The sequence below is a fragment of the Lates calcarifer genome, linkage group LG10, assembly GCF_001640805.2.
Source record: "Lates calcarifer isolate ASB-BC8 linkage group LG10, TLL_Latcal_v3, whole genome shotgun sequence".
NCBI lineage: Eukaryota > Metazoa > Chordata > Actinopteri > Centropomidae > Lates > Lates calcarifer.
The window spans coordinates 6,264,841-6,287,193 of record NC_066842.1 but is presented as its reverse complement, the minus strand read 5'-3'; the positions used below and the strand labels follow the sequence as shown (position 1 = coordinate 6,287,193).

Below are 22,353 nucleotides of genomic sequence, written 5' to 3'. Positions count from 1 at the left end.
AGGATAAAATGAGATTTTTTTCCCACTTGCTCAAGCACGTCTTTTTTCAGATGTTACATCTGTGTTAAGGAGGACAGTAGCATTTACTGTGGCACTCCCTGCTAACTCAAACACCTTTAAGAGAATGAAATGTACTGAAAATGGTCATCAACTTGTGTGCAGCTCATGAGCCTGTCTAAAACAGCCCAAACTAAACAACATCAGAGTTTCCACATCTAATATGCCTAGTTTCCAGTACTGCCTCCGTAGTTACTCACTCTTGCTAGACTTACAAGACATTTGTTATAATTAGCTGGGTGCTATGGGTGACTATTTTACAATCAAAACAAATCTGAAGCATTCTGGCTGAAGGCTTTTCAGCTTTTATATGGCATTTCTGAGGATGAAGACAGAGACAGTTGATGACTACCAGCTTTTTTCCAATGTTTAGTCTCAGTAGCACAGCAGCACTAAATTAGCTTCAAGAGGCAATTTCCTATTGACCACAAAGGTGCTATGCATGCAGATGTCAGTGCAGTTGGCAGATGATGTGGTAAGATCTATGTGACCCCATCATCTGTGCTGACATCTGGACCATATGTCTTCTACACTGAAGGGCTGGGGTCCAGATTCAGAAAAAAACAGGGCACTGGGGGTGGAATAAGTCCAAGGACCCACAAGGGCATTGGTTATAACAAGAGGCAAGGGCTGGTAGTTCATCAAATAGCAAGAGTGCAGTATTAACTGTGGGCAGTTTTATGAGGGATTACAATGTGCAAGAAATTTAAGTTATCAATGAACTATGCACTTTATGGCACGTCCTTCATCAAGTTATGAATAAGCTATAAACACAAGAAATTAATCTGAAAACTGGATACAGAGCAGAAGCAGGAAATCAAGGAAAATGCTGAACTGGGAAAAAGCAGAAGAAGGATAAAGTCAGGGATGAGAAGCCAGCAGGATAAAAGTAAAGTAAGGGGGATGGGATAAAGACAAGCTGGAGGGTTGCCAGTAATTAGCCATTTGAATGTCCTCACAAAAAAACAGACAACTGATGAGCCGGAGTTTCCTGGGAGATGGATTAAAATAATACAGGGATCCTTTGTAGCCTTTGTGGTCGCTGATGCTCCAGTATCTTAGGGATCAGATTAAGCATAGCTCCATGAAAATATTATCGTTCTGATCACTCCACGTGACCATGGGACGTGATATTGTATTTTGCTCAAGGATGAATTCTATACTCTAGACACATAAACACATGGGATACACTACACTGCAGAGGAACCACTTAAAGAGGTTAGATAATGCTACTTGTAAGGGGAAAAGCTGCTCGTTTTGAAATAAGCAGGGTGAAATAGATGTATCTTTCATTCACAATAGACATGAAATGCTCTTACCACAATGGTTCTTAACAGGAACTGCTTATAGGGGGTTACTGAATATGACCTATTTACTGTCTATTCACAGATTTTATAAAACCCATAATAACAAAACGGCAAGATGCAAGACAAATCCAAATGACTTCAATACACATCTATTCCTACTTCATTGGGAAACATCTTCCTCTGAGTTCTGAATCTTCTGTGACTTTTAAATACCATGAGTCAACAGTTACAAACTGTCTGCGATCACACTTAATGTCAGTTGACTTCCGAGAAAAATGCCTGTGGTTAAAAGCCATTATGTACGGCCAACCTGCCATTAAAGGTTTACCACCTTTGATCTCTCTATGTGAGCTGCGGTACATGTTTGTATGTGAAGCACTACCCGTTGCATAAGAATCACTGTCATATGCATTCACACAGACAAACACCACTGACTCCTCACCAACCGCTGTTTTTCCATCACTGCCCTCACACATATGTTGGGACACCTCCCGCTTCGTCATCCTCATCCATCGCTCTGTTTTATCAGAGTGACACAATCCCTCACTCCCATTTTTATTTTTCCAACTTGACAGGGACCATAACAGGATCATCCATCCCTCTGTCCTTCACTATCAGCTGCCTGCCTACCTGCAGGTGGGAGGACTCAGGCAATCTGAACTTTATCACCATAATGACTTCCTTTTACATGTTGTTTCCAGAGCAATAAAGTGAGTGAAGGATGTGAGTCTTGACCCATTCTTCTTTCTCAATGACGATTTACCTAGAACCTCAATAAATCAATGTTCTTATTGAGCTCTGGTATCATAAAAGTCTATTTTAATGACATTATTAAAGTCAAAACAAGAGTAGGCAATCAATCAGTGATTCAAATGACTCATTCAGGGACTTAAGATGGGTTTATGCTTGAAGCAAGGGGTTGACACCTTTCCCGCCATAGAGTGTAGCCACTTCAGTTATGTGTCTCTGAAGCTATGCTGTAACCCCCTGACATACAAATACAAATCCCTCTTGATAGTAAGTAAGAAATGGAGTATGGAGGTTCATAATCATTCCTGTTTATTTTTGGCATTTTCATACATGCCAGAGACATGATTTGATGGGATTTGTGAATCCTGTCACGTATCCCAGGGTCTACTGAAAATTCACAAATTTCCACACAAGTTCCACAAATCACTGTGGTGTGAGATGCTGTTACAGATTACTGCATCCTACTGTCCTGAGTGGAGAAAAACTGCTTGAAATGTCTGTATGAGTGATAGTGAAGCTCTTTGTTATACTGTACATGTTTTTCAGAGAAATTCCTGCATTAAAAACAATTGGCTTCCTGACCCTCAGTGGAAACAGGGAGACCTTTTTGCTTTCTGATCACGACTCCAGCAGGCATGATATAACAAGAGGCCAGTATGAGCTCCAGTATCTATGGAGAAATGGAAGAATGTCATGGTAATCTATCTCCAACCCCAGTGGAGAGAGAAGGATGAAGAAACAGCTGAGCTCCTTGGCTTGGTTTCACCCCCAGCCAGTGCTTTCCTTTTTCAACCCTGCCAGCGGACCAGTGGGGATGTCGATTTCAGTTCTGTTCTGAGTCCATCCAGAGCCACTCTAGATAAGGAGCCAGTCCAAAAGGGAAACGTCTTCCAACAGCAAACGACGGCAGGCAGGAGATAAGGCAAGGCCTCTTTCGTCAAAAAAAAAACCCATCAGAAATAGAAGTATTTTAATATCAGCAGCACCTTTTTTTTTCAAAAGTTTAAGCAAAAACAGGGAAATATAGATCTCAAATTCAAGTATTTTTATTCAGGGCGGGAATGTTGTCCTTTGGCATATACTCACAGTTTCAGATTAAGTGTTGAGGCCATTCTCTGTTTTTTCATATTCAATGGAAATGTCTGAGAAGGACAACATAGGGTTGTTGAAACCCCCACACCACAAAATGTTCCAAGTTTTACTCTCCCCCCGTCTTTAAGTGCCATTATCAGTGCACAGCATTCTGCTGCTTTTTCAATCTGCCCTCCTTCTTCAGCTGCATAGCAAATAATTATTAACAGGATCAAAGCATATGAAAGGGCTTCTGCGTCAGTGAGGTTGAGCTTGGGGAGCCGGGTGACTGAAAGCGATAATGGCAAAGAACTGAATTGTTTTTCGCCCTCAATATGCTGCACTGGAGTATCTGAACTCTGAAATTAATACTGGTGGAATTGGGGAGCTGTCTAAATCATTCTAAGGTAAATTAATTTCTGCTGGTGCTTTCATGAAATCAAAGTCATTTTCCAGATTTTGGCATTGGCAACTACTACATCCTTTGAAGCAGTTGACGTCTCTGACTAAGAAGAATCATTTAGCCATGCCACATTTATAGAACAAGTGAAAACTGAAATATAATTTTAGAGAGGCAATATAAAAATGACTAAGAAATGAGTAGGATTCACAGTCAAACAAAATAGCCAGGAAAAATGTAAACAGTGTAGCAGTGTAGGAGTGTATCCTCTGGAAAACTTTTATCTGTAACCGGCTCACTACTGAACATCTCCACTCACTATCAGATTCTCCTCAGTGAACGGACAGTTACATGTACTGTGGAAGCACAGTATACAACAGTTAAAAGCATCCTGGCTTAACTGGAAATATATACCACCATCTGAGTCCAACTATGACAATTTTGGTGAATGACACGTGTTTGTGTGGATGCTTTAAGACATTTACTAGATGTGATCTACACTCTACTATTTCCTTTAAGTGTTGAGCATGGAATCTATGTGCTTGAGAGACAGGGGTCTTGCAATCAAGCTAAAAGATTGGTGGCATGGAAAAACCACTGTTTAGTGCCCACAGACTGTACATCAGCATGACAAACTGACAAGATGCAAGTCACTCAGTGGATGGTCCACTTGTAAAATCAAGGAGAGAATGATGAAATGCATCCCAGGATAAGATTTTAGAGAGTTTGAGTGACACTTGGACAGGCTTTGATTAAATCAGAGACTGTGCCTTTATTCGCATGCCACGTGAGGTAACAGTATTTATGTAGTGTCTCAGAGATGTACTTGAACACTCGCATTCCTACAGGAGATGGCAAAAACCCTTGAAGAAACTCTGCTTTAGTGCTGTTGAATAGTAATTACTTTTAAAAGCAAATGCAGCCCGTCTTTTCAACAACAGTAAGTTAAGCCTCCCTTCAAACACACCCTGACTTTATGGTAAATTTCAGGAAGGTTCAGGAAGCTCTGAAATAACACTAAACAGCATTATCTAAGTATAACTTGACATGTTATTATTAATGTTCTTTATTCTGCTTCACCAGACATCTACTGCGACACGGCTAAGGTTGCCCAAACATAGACTGTTATGGTTTGTTCACAGTGAATGCAAAGCAAAAAAATTTAAATGTCACAAATGTAAACACAGTCAACAGAAAAATATGAAAAAGGAGTTGATCTAAGGTGAGGTTAAGATGTGCCCTAAAAATCCTTTAAGCTGAGAAAATTTAGTTCATTCAGAGTTGAATATAACACAAAAAATTCAAGGATTAAAGAACAGAGCAGGCATGCAACAGTGATAATGTTGGCATGCTGGAGAAACTACATGTTATGGATGTTATAGTCTTTTGATATTGCAAGTTTGAGTCTTGATAGATATTTTAATAAATAAATACTTACTGAATTGTTCTTGACTACAGTAACAACAGGTTGAGTGGTATTAAAACTTAAAGTCTCAATTGTGTATTTTCTTCAGTTGTTTTTAACAACACCAATGCAATAACCCTGTCATTTAAAGCAATTCATGTCTTGTATATGGAATTATCCTGATGAGATTTCACATGAGGGAGTGTGATTCATTATTCCTGTCCTGAACTAGAGATAGATATTACATTACATTACATGTATGTCACAGCTATATATAATTTACAAGGTAATTTAACACAAGCCACTGTGCTTTTACTTCTCAAGAGCACAGAGATGATTTAAAATGAATATTTCACATGGCCATTTGATCCTATTAAATAGTAACAAAGACAAAAATCGCAGAATCCCTCCCACTTTAAGGGCAAAGGCAAATTTCACTGAGCCAGAGGAAGGCATCGTGTCATAAAATATTCAGGAGAGAGGGATATTTGATAGTCTAACCCAAGCAGAGAACATAAAGTGGTGAGAGTGATGAAATAGTGCAATATCAATCTGTGACCATAAAATACTGAGTCACGGTTTAAGTATGCACACATGTGGAAAGGCTCAAAAACCCATTATCTAACAGTTGTAACCATGTATGGCTACTCTATGAGACAATAGCAAGGCTTCAAAGGGTCCAATCCAAGCTCCAAGACATCAAACGGGAGGGGGGACAGTTTGAATTGTATATGCAATATTATGTATAGTATGCATGCAGTCTTTACTCTCTCTTATGTGCTGGCATTACATTTTCAACAACTGTATGCACTTGAATAACCTAAAAATAAACAGTCTGGGAGAGGGGCTGCTGCAACGAAGCTTTTCATTTATATAACCATTATGAGTTACATGGAGTTACGTGGAGTTTGAAAAGATGATAGAAGTGTAATGAAACTAATTTTGGTATCACATATATATGAAAAGTAAGACATTCAGTGTTTGTGCTCAAGGTATACTCAAATTTATGTGCATATTTCTCATCTGTTTCTTCAATCAGAAAAAAATGCAAGCAGCAGTGTTGTCTAATGATGACACGTCCTTGAGCAACTCACTTGTCTGTCATCTTTTTTATGCATATGCATTTAAAGGAGACTGCGCAAATACAGGAGGAGATGCAGCTGTATACAATAAAAGCGCACAGCCCCAGTAGTGGGACAGCACTAAGCAACAGTTACCTTAGGAACCACTGTGGTATGCACAGTGTCTGTGCCCTCATTTGGCCACAGAATCACCACTAATTAAATTAACAAGACTCAAACACCTGTAGCCTGTCCCCAAAAGTAATACTTCAGAGAGAAAACAGCATAGCCTCAGTAGCAGTTCTGATATGATATTGTATTTGTATTTCGATACATTTTGGATGAAGGCAAATCTTTTACTATATTTTAGTGTGTGCTTGCCACCCTCCTGATTTCTTCTGTCTTGTTGTCACCCCATCAAGAATATAAAACTAAGCATACCACTAAAGGTGGTCTAAGATTTTCCATGACAAAAATGTCTGCAAGCACAAATAATATACTGTATATTGGATGCCAGTGAGATCTAGAGTTTTCTATTAAAATAAATGAGTCGTCTCATAGAGCATCTGGGTAATTTTCTTCTCCAGTGTGTCAGTGGGCACCTTGATACAGAGTGATATTTTTCATCTACACATTTATTTGTAATTCACTTTCCAAGATAATGCATTATCACATCAGTGTGAGGTCAAGACTGTTTATTATTCAACTTCTGAGGATATTCTGTTGGGAAAGGAATTTGTAGTGTAAATGAGCTGACTCTGAAAAAAAAAAACAATGCCTTGCTAAAGGCTAAATAGTATATCTAAGAAACCATTTAGGAACTTTATGAAAGATGTAAATTAGAAAAATCACAGTGTGTCTACTTTGTATTTTACTTAGTAGTTATTCAGCCTGAGAAGATTAATCTCTATTAAGGCACATACAATGTTGAAAATGTACAAAAACAAAAAATCAGTGGAGGCTTTCATGAACTTGGTTACTTATGTCTGTTGTTTCCATTCATCTATAAAGAAATGAGATGTTATAGCAGCTAAATAACATGATACAGATCCAGATTTGTTCAGCAATTTGTTGACAGCTTGTGAGGGCTGATTTAATGGCTTGATACAGTCAATTGCTTGATAGCCTTTCAGCAATGTATCAGTTTCAGACCAGTAAATGCTGATATGTCACACATCACAATACATTACTTTACACCTTACTCCAACACATACATTCAATAGGCTTTTCACAGTGGGAGACTTTTGACACCAGGGAGGATTCTCCCAGAGCACCATCAAATATCAGTGTTAATGCCTGTTTAAACAAGGCTTCTTGAACTTCACCCAACAAACACATTATTTTACACATACACAGACTGAGTTCCATTTCTCATAACCCACCAAATACCACACCATCACCTGCCCACACAAGTCAGAGAACATTAAATTTGATCCTTTCAACTTGCAACTGCTGTCGGTTTATAAATATCACATTGTGAGACAAAAGTGAGACTCACTGAGTGCATTTGGATTTGCTGAAAATATTTGATAAGAACACTAAGAAAACACTAAGAAAAATGACATGTACTGCATAATATTAAGTACATTATATACATACAACTTTATTCACAATCTGCATGTCTTTCAATTATGGGGAGAAACCAACATTTCTGGATCATACACTGAATTGTGTGTTTGTTATGTTAAGATACTAGGCAGTAAATGTTGGGTAATTCATAGAATCTCCTGCATACTGTAGATTGGCAAGTGAAGTTAACTGGATCATTTCAGTTAATGCAATATAGGAAAAACGTACATTTAGCTACAGATGTATTTGACACATGACACCATGATAAGTACCAGCCTTACCAACTGATTATTTCATGATTCTGCAGTTTTGAGTAGATGACAGGGGGTGAATACATGCACAATGTTAAACTGACACCAACACAGACGGTGAGTCATTATTTGGAATAATAAAGGATTAAACAGCAGGGCTGTCATTAGGTCCATGTTAAATGATTCAGTGGGTATAATAAGCCACTGGTAACTCACTGTCATCTAAAAACATAAGCAGAATTGCCTGTGCTTCTTGACAAGACTTCTTAAAACAACTACAAATATATGCCATTTAGTAGATATTCTAGTCACAAACACTTTCTTTGAGAGATCCACTCACTCCAAACTTCTAATGCATGCATCACATCCTCCTATGTTCAAAATATAACAACTGTCATTATGTAACGACAAAACAACCTTTCAGAATTTCCCTTTTTTGCACACTAGCTGAGCACTGCGTTCCTCCACAAGCTGTAAACATTTCAAAGAAATCTCTGGTGCTGCATTCAGTGGAAATGAATACTCTCTCGGGATCAACTTTCATGACAAGGGCAAAATTTAGAGAGAAATTAATACCTTAAGCAAAGACAATGGGTATTGGGGGATGGGGGGGGGTCATGATTGTTAAGTACAGAATACTTCCCACTGCATAGCCTACTCAGGCTGATTGCAGCAGGTCTCTGAGGGCCTGTCTTAGACTAAATACATGATAAGAACTTGCGAAGGACCCTCTGAGAAAGACAGAAACAGAGAGAGACCAAAAAAGCAGAGACAAAGAGGAAGATAAGAAGATGCAAAGACACTGGGAGAATACAAAGAGGAGAGAGGAATAAGGGAAACCCTAATATACAGTATTATGATGCAAGCAATAAAATAATTAGAACTGTGAGTAACTTGCAAGAAGTCAAAAAGTGGCATAACCCCTGCCAACACGTTGCACAGAACAGATATTAGGGGATGGCTGGCAGTATATCTCCATCATTTCAGTGCAATTCACAGGCTGTGTTACTTAATGTCACCATAATGCACATCAATTCATGAACATACAGGACACACCACACAAGGTGCAGTGATGCTGTAGGAAAAAGTTGGAAATTACTGCTTTTCTTGAGAGCTGTGTGTCAGTGTACAGTGTACAGTGTACATCAACATGCCACTGGTGTGTGTGATTTTACATACAAAACAGGTGGTGAAGGTGTTTTGACTCGTCTCATATGCCACAACATCAACGGGTTTCATGCAGGTGCCAAATTTTTACTTTCAAAAAGTGAAGTTTGCCAAAAAGTAACAAGCTTGCAGGTCTGAATTTCAAGCAAAAGAAATAGATTTCTGAATAATCTATGCTATCACTGTGAATTCTGGATAGGATGTCAAAGAGCTGGGTCTGCCTTAGACATTCAAATTCTGATGGATAGCTATTCTGTAAGTAGGGAGAGAGAAATACAGGTAATGAGAAAAAAATGGTGAGACCACATGTCAAAGTCATTATGTCAGTTTCTGAATACTCATTAAAAAGTCACATGGCTGTCTTCAAGCAGAATACTTCGACCCTTATCATGAGTGCTATAGACGTGATGACTGAGTCATCACAAAGCGCAGCAAGACATCAAAATCCATCTACGCTCCTCACAATGCATAGAAATGAAGTCATTAGAACAGTGAGCGAAGGCAATCCCTGTTGCATTTTATAGCCTTGTGTCACTCAGTTCTATTTATAGTAGGTTAGTCCAAATTAGCTCTTTGAAGTGTAATTCGTAATATTCACTGGGTACCAAATAATGAGGGAAGTCACTGATAGCTACATTGTGGATTACCATGAGAGCAGGACCGTGAATTTGAGCAGCCCTGTGCATACAATCTAACAGGGAAATGTGGAAAATGAAAGGGTTTCTTGGATAATAAGGCTTGTTTAAGACGAGTCTGCAGAAGAAGTTGCTTCCAGATATTTTTACACATCATATGTGTTTGCTTCAGGTATGTCAAGAAGTCAATCTAGCCAGGAAAGGCATAAACAGATGCTGCATTTTTAGTGTCCTCTCATTAATTTTATTGAAAAAAGTATTACCATTAGCCAATTGTATGAGGATGAGAAACAACCACTTCCACACTAAAATCATGAATTCTTTCTGAAAAGATGATGTTCAACACTCATTAACTCCAGAACAACTGTTAAAAGATCACATTCAACGACAGGGTCTACATCATATTGTTCAGGGATTGTTATTATCGTATTTGTGTTCCCTGTATAAAACTGAAGCATTGTAAACTGTTCCCACAACTTCAGACAAATTCTGTTTTGGGGAAAGCCTTTGTGAACACGCTTGGTTGCTTCGCTCTGGCCTGAAGTGGTGCACTCTGATGCTTAAACATGTATGCCAGTCTGCTCAGAAATATTTCAGCTCTACCAGCCTTGCATTCCTTCAACAGCTGAGTTTGTAAGAGACATGCAGCAACAGGACGCCGCCAACACTGCCAGAACCATGGATCAGCCGATGAAGGCTTTAAGAGCTGTATCACGTTGCAACCTGACAGGGTTTGTGGATTCATAACAATGTAGCTCTGGACTGCTGTGAATTTTACTCTTTGAAATGTCATGATGAGCTTACACCACTGCGGTTTGTCATGAGACATGAGACAAACATCATTTGGAATGTGAAACTGATTCTTTTTAATACAGGGAATACACTAGATTCTCTGTGTGATTTTAGTGGCTCATCAGGTTTTAAGATCTAAGTGGGTTCCAGGCATGTAGACTAAGTGATAAGAACTGACGCAATAATCCTCACATCATTATCCACAAAGCTACTGTTTTAAATTACAGCATAGAACTGCAACTGCAACAATTCAGATCAGTGAAATGTGAACTGCAATTTCTGGAATTTATCTGGAAATTAACCACATTGTCAAGCTGGTAAATAAGGAGAAACATTAAATTCTTTGCCTCTAGAAATTCCTTTCTATAAGAGACATGACATTCCCAAAACAAAACCACACTAATGTTTCTGATAATCGCAGTTTTCCATGTCTTTTTCTGTGTTACACCCTCATTCTATCTTCTTCCTCTTTGATCCTGCGCCTCTTGACAAGTTCAATTTAGACAATCCAGGCAGTAGTGGGTGGAGAAACAGAGGTGTGGATGAAGCCCTGGGAAGGTGCCTCATTAGTCCTAGAAATGTAGAGTGCAAAAGGGGTGTGGACTAGAGTTTCTATTGAGCTGTGTGAAAGAGAATTTCCAAACATCCACCTCCAAGATTCAGCAAATGGGACAGCAGTGCCAGCTACAATAAATTTTATATCATTGCTATTAAAATCAGACTGTAATATATATAACATATACAAGTGTAATACAGAAATATTAGAATTTATGAGAAAAAAGAATTTTTGTGAAGATGCATCATGAAAGCAATCACCATTCATCTCAATAATTGGTCATCAACAAAGAACCTGCAGTAGATACAGTGTTTCATTTTGCATTCACCTTATTTTGCACCAAGTTTCTTTTTCACCTTGATAGCATATTAAATGAGGTATTATATTTCTGGCCAATTTTTAACCCTGTTCCACTTTTCTCTCCTAAAATAGTCTCCACTTTTTTCCCCCGTCTCCCTGCCAAGCTCTCTAAAATCTAATTTCATTTTGGCCATTTGGCATCTGAAGACAGATTTGGCTCTGTGGGCCTTCTGGCAAAAGGTAATACACAGCTTTTCCAAAGAAAAGGGACAGGCAATCAATCCATGGACAGAAAGTTATTACCTTGTGACACTGGAAGGAAACAATCACAATCTTAGCTTTTATGAGATGCAACAGAGGAGCTTACGTAACATTTTTTACATATCAGTCCTCATCCCTCTAGAAACAAAAGCACTCTGTGGGTTTAGCTTTCTCTCAGGATTCCATGGGAATATGTGATTATATGCTGCAGGCTTTTTCACTGTTTGTAGTCACAAACTGACACAAGTTAAAAATACATTTCACATTCATTCAAATGCCTCATTCACTTAAACATTACAATTAAATTTGGTCTGCTGATATGACCTGCAGTTGTGATTCTCAGCATTGACAGGCACCTAGGTAGAAAGAATGAATGACCTGCAAACTAATGACACCGTGTGAGCATTTGGATTGAAGGATTTAATTTGCTTTATCCAGTGTCATCCCTGAATGAATATTTCTAATACTCCTTGGATAATGGTGACTATAATAACATTAGAGGTAGTGTATCTCTTCATGTGAGGGTCACAGATTTCTCCAAGTACTAGCCTTGCAATGACAGACTTTATTCCAGTCTTTACTTACTGTATGCCTAAGTTTCCATCTCAACCCAAATGATCATTGTACATGCTGGGAAATAGAAATGTTACATTTTTATGCTGACTGAGCTATGATGAGGTTATATAAGACATCCTTGGCTACATAAAAATTACTTGTAGTGACAAATGTAATCACAAAATCTTGAGCCGAATCTTTAAACCTGACTGAACGTGATTTTATGAGGTTGTCCCCATGGAACAAGTAGAGAACCAAAGAAGGTACATTTTTCCTCCAAAAGTCCCCTGGGTAATCACCCTGTCTTAATCATCTCTCATTCTTTCCCAGTGACACAGTGTTAACATCTTGATGACATCACCAGTTAAAGTCCCCATCTGGTTTCTGCCTTTGTCACGGATGCACTTTTTTTCAAAACCGTCTATTTTTATTATAGGAATAACAACTCACATCATTATGGCTTGAACTAAACATGAATTATGATTGATGAGCAATACTTACCTGATGTGATAGCTCTTTGGCAGTTCTTTAAGCCAGGCTAATCATATACTGTGTTCCATTAGTTTCCTTTATACTGCACATAGCCTAAATTCTTAACTAATTCATTGTGGTATATTAAATTAACACAGAAAATAGCTCCTCTGTAACTTCAGTACTGGTAATACGTACAGAATTGAGATTGAAAATAAACTCTAACACCACAAACTGCCTGCTGTTGCTTTGGCAGCCTGTTACCTTTTTTTATTCCTGAACAATATAAACACTGAACAAACTTCTTCAAAGATTGTGATGGATTACAATTATATTGGTGCATAATTTATTTCTTACATTACCATCCACGCAAAAACACCTGTCAAGGTTAATTCCATGTCCAACAAAGTCCAAAACAAACAGTAACTGAGTGATGACATCAACTCCACAGTAGCATAGTAAGCCTTTGGCTAGATTTGCTTATATTGCAAATAAAAAAACAACATAAGAAGAACTTGTAAAACTAATCAAAATAAGCTGTGCAATGCTACATTTATGTTACACGTAATTGTAATTGTTACTGATATTATCTGATAATAAAAAAGAACAGACAGTATAGATGACCATACTGACATCACCTTGGGGGGTTGAGTGACCCTTTGAGGTGAATGATCACAACATACTGCCTTCTCCCCCAATATCTCTCATTCCCTGGACCTCGGCTGACTGCATTACACGCATACAGACTGCACATTATTCTGCATGAAATGGGCCAATTTAGAGCGCAATTGATCAATAACAGAGCAAGAGTGCGGGGTGAGGGCCGAGGAGTGGACCCTTATAGATCGAGGGTACCAAATGTGCTGTGCACCAGAGATGAAAGATTACCTATTAGCTCAGAGGCTCCATTTTCATACTCATCAATAATGCATGTAGTATAGATGCTTTTCTTCCCAGCTAACTGACTGACTGGTTTGCATTATTTGCTGTGAAGCAAATATGTATGGGAAGTGGAAGGTTAGTATTAAGAATATACCCTACGGTGTAGTCTTTCTGTCCCCATCAAGCTCATCTATCCTTCTAAAAAATTATACTTTAATTAAGTCAAGGGAAATATGAGATGACTACATACGTGAAACCAGGGCATTTCTGAAACTTCTAATTCAAAAGCCAGAAATCAGTTTGAAATAAGCACCAAATAAACAGAGAAAGAACAAAGAAATATTTTTCTTTAACATAAAAGAGCTTCCGATGTGTATGTGTGAGCTTAAAACTGGCTGTTATATGTCATGTAATGGGTAAAGAGAAACATGAATGATGTTAAGTCCTGACAGATGTCAGAAGTCTGGTACAGAGGAAGGCATTCACCCCACCCTTCAAGTTTCAGAGAACTGGCATGTAAACACAGCTGAAAAAACATGCAATACAGGGTGGGATGAACAGGGTCTGGTCGGGTGTAGAGGAGTCACAACAAGGCAAGATTACTTATAAAGCAAAGAAACTCAAGTCTCCAATGTCCACCCTGATGATAATGGTCTACAGTCACACTAGCCTGAACCAGTATTTTCATATGCTAAAGGATAAAGAGTGTGACAGAGGGATTATACAGTTATGTAGTCAGTGGAGACAGGAAGCAGTTTTTACTTCAACCAACCCACCCTTCTATGAAAATCCATGTGACCTGTCCTCTGGGGAGCAATGTTTACATGATATCATACATAATTTTTTTTACAGAGCCTCTAGCCCCTAAAAATCTTCCTCCAGTAAAACAGGATTATACACTTTCAGCAATCGCATTCAACTGGATAGCTTCTGGGTTGTCAATAAACCTGGTGTGCCGTAATATGTGTCATAATGTGATTCTAATAGCAGCTAAATCCCTTCAAAATTGACAGGATGATAAATCCCTCATGTTCTGTCACTTCCTTATCTAGCCTTGCACATCACCTCCAATATTGAGTGACATCAATCATGTATGAGTTTGTGTGTACGCGCCTGCACACACACAAGTCCTGTGGTAAAGTAAGACTCTGCCAATCTATTTATTCATCAACTTAAAAAAAGTAAATAAATAAAATAAATAGAAGAAATACTTTGAAAAGTGCACAATGCAAACTGGGGACGGTAAAACTTGTACAGTTGTTTTCCAACACATGCTTAAAAGTTTCTATACACTTTTATTGGCAGTTTTTCTAAACTTTGCCAAAGGCAATCAAAAGTATGAATCTCGGAGGGCCCAGGAGAGCTATGAGAGGATTTTAGTTTGAATCATTTTATTAAGCCCTACAGGAAACATATAGCCACACTTCTGAACAGTTGCAAACAAACTAAAGGAGATGTCAAGTTTGTGATTTTGCAAGTGCACCACTGTTAATGGTGCTATATGTAAGTTTACAACAATTTCCCGCAAGGGATAAATAAAGTATTTCTGACTCTGATTCTGATTCCGATTTTTGCTATCACTACATAGCCAGCGTTAGTGTTGACAGTTGTTTACTTACTAAGAGCTTCAGTCTTTGTTTTTACAAGAGGTTAGAATATGCCCTCTGGACAGAGCTACTTCTTCATCCTATGATGCTGAATTGACTGAACACTACAGTGACTGACTACTGCAAAATGGTATTATAAGACGGACGGGACAGGGCTAGCTGATTAGCATGCTAACATCAGTAGAAGAAATAGAAGCAAAACAAAAGTTAACATCACCACTGTTTTCCACTGCTGGAGACGGTTCTTGACAAGTAAAGGAATGAAGTTTGATGCTGAACGCAAAATGCAAGTAAACATTAGCGTTAACATACAGCTGTTAATGCTAATATTAGCTATGTAGTAATAGCAATAGCAACAAATGTACATACAGCACCTTTAAGGCCACTGAAAGATGCTTTCTGAAATGCCTTCACTTCACAAGTCTTAAACCTGTTCAGACCTCTACAAAAAGCAAAGTGAAGTACTGTAATATTCTTACAGCCTTTTAAAGTAAGTTTCAAAACAACAAAATGTATGTTATTTACAGTATAATGAAATGTTCTTCTATCAGGCACACACCAAGTTATTTTTCAGCTGCACAAGCAGATTGTTTATGTTTAAGTGGTCATGAGACTGAACAGACAGAGCTGTGACTACACTGCTGAAATAAACGAAGAGATCAGTGCTACTTGATAGGAAAGCCAGAGTCATTACTCAATTGGAAAACAGTGATACTTCTTTTAGAAATTTTCCATTTTAACTTTAATATCAACTCTAAAGCATGAAATCCAATTTCTAATTCAATCTTCAAAGCACAAACCACACAGGGGGGAAGAGGCTGAACAGCTGAAACCTCAGCCTGTCTGAAGAGCCTGGGAAGACAAGGTTGACTAAACAGTGAAACAATAGGTGGTCAGACTAAAGGGCTTGGCACAGATCAAGGTGAAAGTCTTTGGGCTGACTAGTGGCCAATAAATCTGAAACACAGACTACAGGGCAACATGTGAAGTAACTAGATCCATTTTCAAGTTAGGGGTTCTTCCTTCCATTGAATTTTAATCAGGGTAATTTGCATTTTACTTTATAACTCCAATTTATCAAACACTGTAAAAATGATTTATCAATCTAATCTGACAGCATGGTCCAGCGGTTTGAGAAATCAGCCTTCCACCAAAGTCCATGTCCATCCAGCCAACAGCAAACATTCACCCTCCTGAAGAGCTCCAGAACTGACACTCTGACCCTTCACTCTGGTCTACACTTTGCTGGTTGTTAACATTACTGTGATTAATCACCATTTACTTTACTTTAATTTAAGATGATTAACATTAGTCAGCCTTGGAAACAGAAACACTGAGTAACCAAGGTAACACAATTTTAGAGTGAATACCAAATTGCTTCCTTATGCACAAGGAAAAGTGACTTAACCATTTCATAACATCTTAAGGTGATTATTGAGTTTATTCAGCTACAACTAATATCCTTATCTTCAACGTAACACCAGTCTAAACTGTCAAACATGCGCAAGCATGTCATTGACAATCGCATGCTTTACCTATGAATGTTGCTGGTTTGTTCCCACCAGGGCCATTGGGGAAAATCCTAAACTGGCTTATTACTCAGAGCATCTAACACAGCAAATCGAATCCAGTTTATAATCCCACATGACAGAGGCACAGAAAATTACCAGACCATTTACAGGGTTAAGATGCATGTGGGAAAGCACCTTCAATGATGTTCTTGTGGTTGCAGTGCAATACATTTGGGACAACTTGGTGGCATTTTGGAGGAGCAGTATGCATAAGGCTCTGTGTGAGTCACAGATCAAGACTTGGTTAAATGTGAAATAAACAATAAACTGGAGCATAGATTTATTTAGAAAGCAGATTGCATGGGTAAGTAGAGCTTCAACGAAAACAGACAAGACTGATACTTCCTCTAAATAGCCTAGATAAAGCAAAGTCAAGCTTAATAAATATCAGCATTCTTCACTGAGGAATGGTAGGGTGGTGGGAAAGCATGTCTATATCTTAGCAGCCTTGACTAAGAACTAGGGAAGAACCATGGCAGGCCATGAGGAATGATGACCTCTTCTCATGCGATGGCACATTCCTGCCATAACTAAGTTGAAACAGGCCTGGGATAACTATAGCAGGCAGCATGGAGGGGAAGAGGGTCACAGCTTGGTGGAATTTCAGGGAGACTGCCACCCACCCCTCTCAGGCTTTTATGAATAGGCTACCTAAATCCACTGAGAATGCTATTAGACCTAGAAGGTTCAGAAGTCAACCTGATGTCATTTTACCGCTTGACCTTAGTTCCACCAGCAAGTGATGGCAAAAGAATGCAAAACATAACTTAAAATTGTGGTCCGTTTACTCGGGATGTCGGTCAGAAGACAACTTGGCATTTTCTTTAAAATAAACTATTCATTTCTTCAGGGGATTGTAAAGAAAATGTACTCCAAAAAGAGAGAGCATCAATCACCATCACTTTTATTTGTTCCAAAAATAAGTGAATTAACAGTTTTATGAAGAACTTTTACATCTGTTAGTTGGCAATGATTATTAAAACCGTGGCTAATATTATTTCAAATAGTTCTATGCCAGAATTTAGGCCTCTCAATCCAATGACCCTTAATGAAAATTAAATCCATAAACTTGAAAACAAGTGTAAAAAAACGATCTGGTCAAATATCTGTCATAAAAAAACTGTTGTAATAAATTTTGTGGCTCCAGTGAACATGTCTGTTATTCCTCTGAGGTTTGCTCTGGCTAATGTTAAAGAAATGGAACAAAGAGCTGACCCATAGATCATTTCATATTGATGTTTCAGTCTTCTATGACTCCTGTAGCGAAATTCACTTTCCCTCGCTGTGAGGTGCTCTAATGGGAACTCCAACAGCTGCTGGTTTCCACAGTTCACTTAGTGGGGCCTTCAGAGAAAGTCAGGGATGGAGAGAGGAGGAGAGAGAGGCAGAACAGGAGTGTGATGGGAATACATGTTCCAGACACCCACTCCATTTATTGATCTCAACTGACCTTGGCTCCATTGACATGATGGGCTTCAAGGGCAGACCACTATCCAACCTCTATCTTTTTTCCACTTTCGCACTGCATTTCCTGGAAGTTAGATACTTTCTATGGCTTAATTGATTTAAACCTTATCAATCCTAATGGGAAAACTTTACATTGTTTTCTGTTGGAAACAGATAGCAAGGGCACTTTTAGTGAGCACTGTTGAAGTGGTAACTCTAGAGGCAAAAAGCACAGGGCACATCCTAATCCATTTATCAAGGACAATCACAGTGGGGAAATGCAACAATCAATAAGTGGAGCAACTTAAAGAGCTTCCATGAGTCAACAGTGTGTAATCTTGATAGATCTATACATATATACTGCCAGTCAATATACACAGACTTTCAGAGTGCTCAGAAACTCCACAGGGACTCAAACACTACACTTGGCCTCTGTAGCAAAGCCGCAGGCATTTAAACAGAACAGAAAAACCCAAAGCTCATAATCTACCACTCAAATCAGCTGACACTGATAAGATGTGCAGTTTTGCAGTCTTCATGCAGATGAGGGTAACACAACAGATTAAGCATCTTACATGGATATTATGGATAGTTAAGCAGCTTTCAAACAAAACATACGATCTTACTTCATTCTACTGCTAAACTGTGTAACAAAAAGGTAGAAAAATGGCACTTCCACATATAATTTGGCCAAATATCCACAGAATATTCAATCAGTGAATGTAGATGTGTTGGCCAGACATTGCCAGTTATGCCTAATCAAAACTTCACTAAACAATCTAGTTGAGTTCTTCATTTTGCTCAACCATCCTTTTATTATTACATGCCCTAACATTAGGGCACAACACCTAGGTTGATACATTCTTGTAATTACCTAGTATTACTACATCTTAATAGAGTGCTGCAAGAATGAGTCCTAAAACCCAGAAATAAGTTAGCATTTTAGCAGTTCCAGTTCCCTCGTCCAAAAGTAAAATGGTTTTTTGAGTGTGCTTTTGGTTAGATGCCTGAAATGAGGCCTGTGGTCAACTAACCTGCAGTGGCTCTGTTAACATGTAAAGAAGACTGAACGTATAGAGGCCCAGAAAACCAGGGTCATGTTAGTGTTATGTTCCAGTAGCCAGGGCTGTCATACGCCTGGTAAACTTATCAGAATATCCTGAATAAAAGTTTCATGTTAAATAATGAAAGCTTTATTAATCAAATTATTTTCAAGTATATCTTCTGTGTAAATGCTCCTAAAATGAGGAAACTGTTCACAGAAGAGCTGAGGTTACAGCTAAGTGTTTACATGGCATTTGTTCTGACAGTTGTAATCAAAGGATTATCTCAAAAACAGGAGTTGATGGGCCTTGACGTGAGCGTTCATTTCTTGTGAGCTCAGCTTTTGTTTTCTATTACATTTGTTTGAACACTGAAAGCTGTTGGAGATCGGGGAGAGAAGAGTGTAGCAGCAGGATAGAATGAAAATCAGTGGAATGGTATTTCACATCTGATGGAATTCAACAACTGCAGTGTGTCACTATAAAAATCTGGATCAAAAATAAAGATATTAAGTCTTTTAAAAATCACAGGATAATATAGTCATATACACACTACACTAAAAGTTATTAGTTCTAACAGAGTGTCAATAAATACGGTTGCATTACAGCACACATGTTGGCTTTAACAAGTATAATATAGCTCTGACTGTACCGCTGCTTCTATTACATATTCATGGATAATTATAACCCCAGACATCCTGCTTCCCGTCATCCCCAAACTCACCGATTAAGTCCCCCAGAGGAAACCAAGAAGAGATGTAGATGCCACATTCTTGCATCCTCTTGAGCACATTCAAGCTAATGACCAAATTATCAGTGAAATCAGCATTTAGAAGATAATTATGTCAAAAACTACCTTCTCAATTCATCTCCCCCTAAAGATCACCCTGATCCGCCATGAGACTAGATAGTGCAGGGCCTATCACTGGGAGCCTGTGAACAGAGAGCTATGTGTAGTGGCTGGCCTGGACTCAAAAACTAATAGAGCTAGCAAGTCCAATTATGCTCAAGCGATTTCAAAGTCCATTTAAAGACAAATATGGGATTTTGCTATGGAGCTAATTAGGGCTGGGAATCATGAGAGACATCACAGTGCAGATGACATTGCCTCAATAGTTGGACCCTGATACCCTAAACTTTTTCATGTTGAACAGTGGAATGTAGCTGTTAATTATTTTGTTTAAAATAAAACATATTTAAATGGCATATACACCCATATATATGAGCATTTTCATATATGGGGGATCAAAATACAGACATAAGTATAGATACACAGAGCTAACATGATCAGAATTTACAGCCCCAAAAGACAGAAAATTCAACTGACATGTACCACCAAAACTGTCTGATTGTAGCAACTAGAACACAGTTTGTTTGCAAGACACAACAACAGACAGAAAAGATCAAACTGTACCAGGGGAGAAGGAAAAAAGGAAAGAGAAATATGCAGTGTGAATGTTAAATAATAATACAGCAATGACAACTTGGCATTAAATGCAGAGGGACTTACTGAGACAACACAACATAGCAGTCCCAGTCATCAAAGTAGAGGTGGTAATAACTACCCAAAACAGAACAAAAACAAAACATGTCCAGAAATAGCTGCTGTGCTTTGTAGGTGGCGTGAAGGTACAATTTTGAAATACCTTGGTCATGAAGTCAGAAAGGATGAAATCATTTTCCAGAGACAGAGGATGAGTGTATATTAAAAAGAATTGCTTCATATCAACTGAATCATTTGTACTTGGCTTGAAATAAACTCCACGGGAGTAATCCTTAACGTGGATTAGTCAGACAAAAAAAAACACAAATATAATATTGAATGCTTTCAAAATGAAGTATTACCCCCCAAAATGTCATCTCTTATCATTGTATTACCGGGAATATGTGGGGAAAAACGTACTAAGTTCCTGACTTCTCCCTCGTCCTTGGTCATAGCAGCACGATGCATTTCAGGGTTCTCAGTCAGTATGAGCTGAGTTGTGGAGCCTTAACTTAAATGCAACTGTGTTTGGATAGACCTATGCTACAGAAACACACACACGAGCCAAGTTCACAGGGTGAGGTTGTTGAGCAGTTTGGCAAATCTGGCTGCTTTGTTGCTTTGTTGCTTGTTGCTTTTTTTATGCAAAAGCATGAGAGTAGCAGTTACAGAAAGGAAGATTTATAGAGGGGCAGGGACAAAGGCAAACAACTGACAAACTGACAATCAGCACAGGCAGCAAGGGCATAAAACTGAAATGCACAATATGGCCCTCCAGTCTCCCTTTGCAAAGATGACTAACACTACTAAGACTACTCCAAATATTAAGTACTATGAGAATGAATAACCAGCCTGTCTGTGAAGAGCCAGGTTGGTTTTGACATGGATAAAATTTAGTCAGGAATGACGACTTTTTCTTTGCTGTGTTTTGGTGGTGTTTCAGGTGCTTTTATACTGTTGCTGTTGTTGTCCTATTGCCGTGTGATGCTGCAGTTTATGTGTACAGCCCATTACTCATGTCTCAGTAGCTTTTACAGGCCTGCGACAGCAAAGATTCCCAATCAGCCCAAGCTCTTGAAGAAGAAGAGAGAAACTCCACAAAGCACAAAATGAGGTGAAAAACAGGCTCGTCATTTTCTGATGAACAAGAATTAGAAGGGCTTAATTTAATGCAACAGATCTCTCTACAAATTCAGCTACTGTCATGGGCAAAGAGATTACATAATAGCAAAAAATGAAACAGCAATTTTAATATGATGAATTGTGCAGCCCTACTACCAGATAATAACAGAAATTTTGACTCAGCTTACCTGCCAGGCTATGCTGCTCCCTGTTGTCTTGTATATTGTAGGTCTGAAAGAACCAGAATTTGCTGATTCAGACAAAACCACAGGGCATCCTAAGGTTGCAGCCAACTTTCCTGCAGACAAGGGAAGCAAGAGACAAGAGGGCAGATGCCAGCTTAATGTCACCATTAAATACTTCTGGTGAGCTCCTACTTCTGAGAAGTCACAGATATTGAATTATGAATGCAAAGCAATGAAAAGATTTTTATTTAGAATTTATACCAGCTTTTTTGGGGTATTGACATTTAAATCAAGACAAGCGTAGTACAATTTAGAATTATAATACACAAATGCTTTAATTACAGCAAAAAATTTGACAAGAAGTCTGTTTATTTATTCAAATACTAGAAGACAAGAAGGCAGATCT

General features: G+C 38.5%; 1 protein-coding gene across 6 annotated transcripts in view; it reads right to left on the bottom strand.

Moving 5' to 3' along the window:
* Window positions 1-22,353, bottom strand: part of peak1 (pseudopodium-enriched atypical kinase 1) — a 97,118-nt gene that overhangs the window by 57,250 nt on the left and 17,515 nt on the right. For 5 of the 6 annotated variants that reach the window (XM_018675899.2, XM_018675903.2, XM_018675902.2 and 2 more), the window contains exon 2: window positions 21,951-22,060. The exons of the other annotated variant lie outside the window; for it this stretch is intronic. The gene's annotated coding sequence lies outside the window, so the exon portion shown is untranslated. The remainder of the gene's footprint in view (window positions 1-21,950; window positions 22,061-22,353) is intronic. 6 annotated transcript variants of the gene reach the window in all.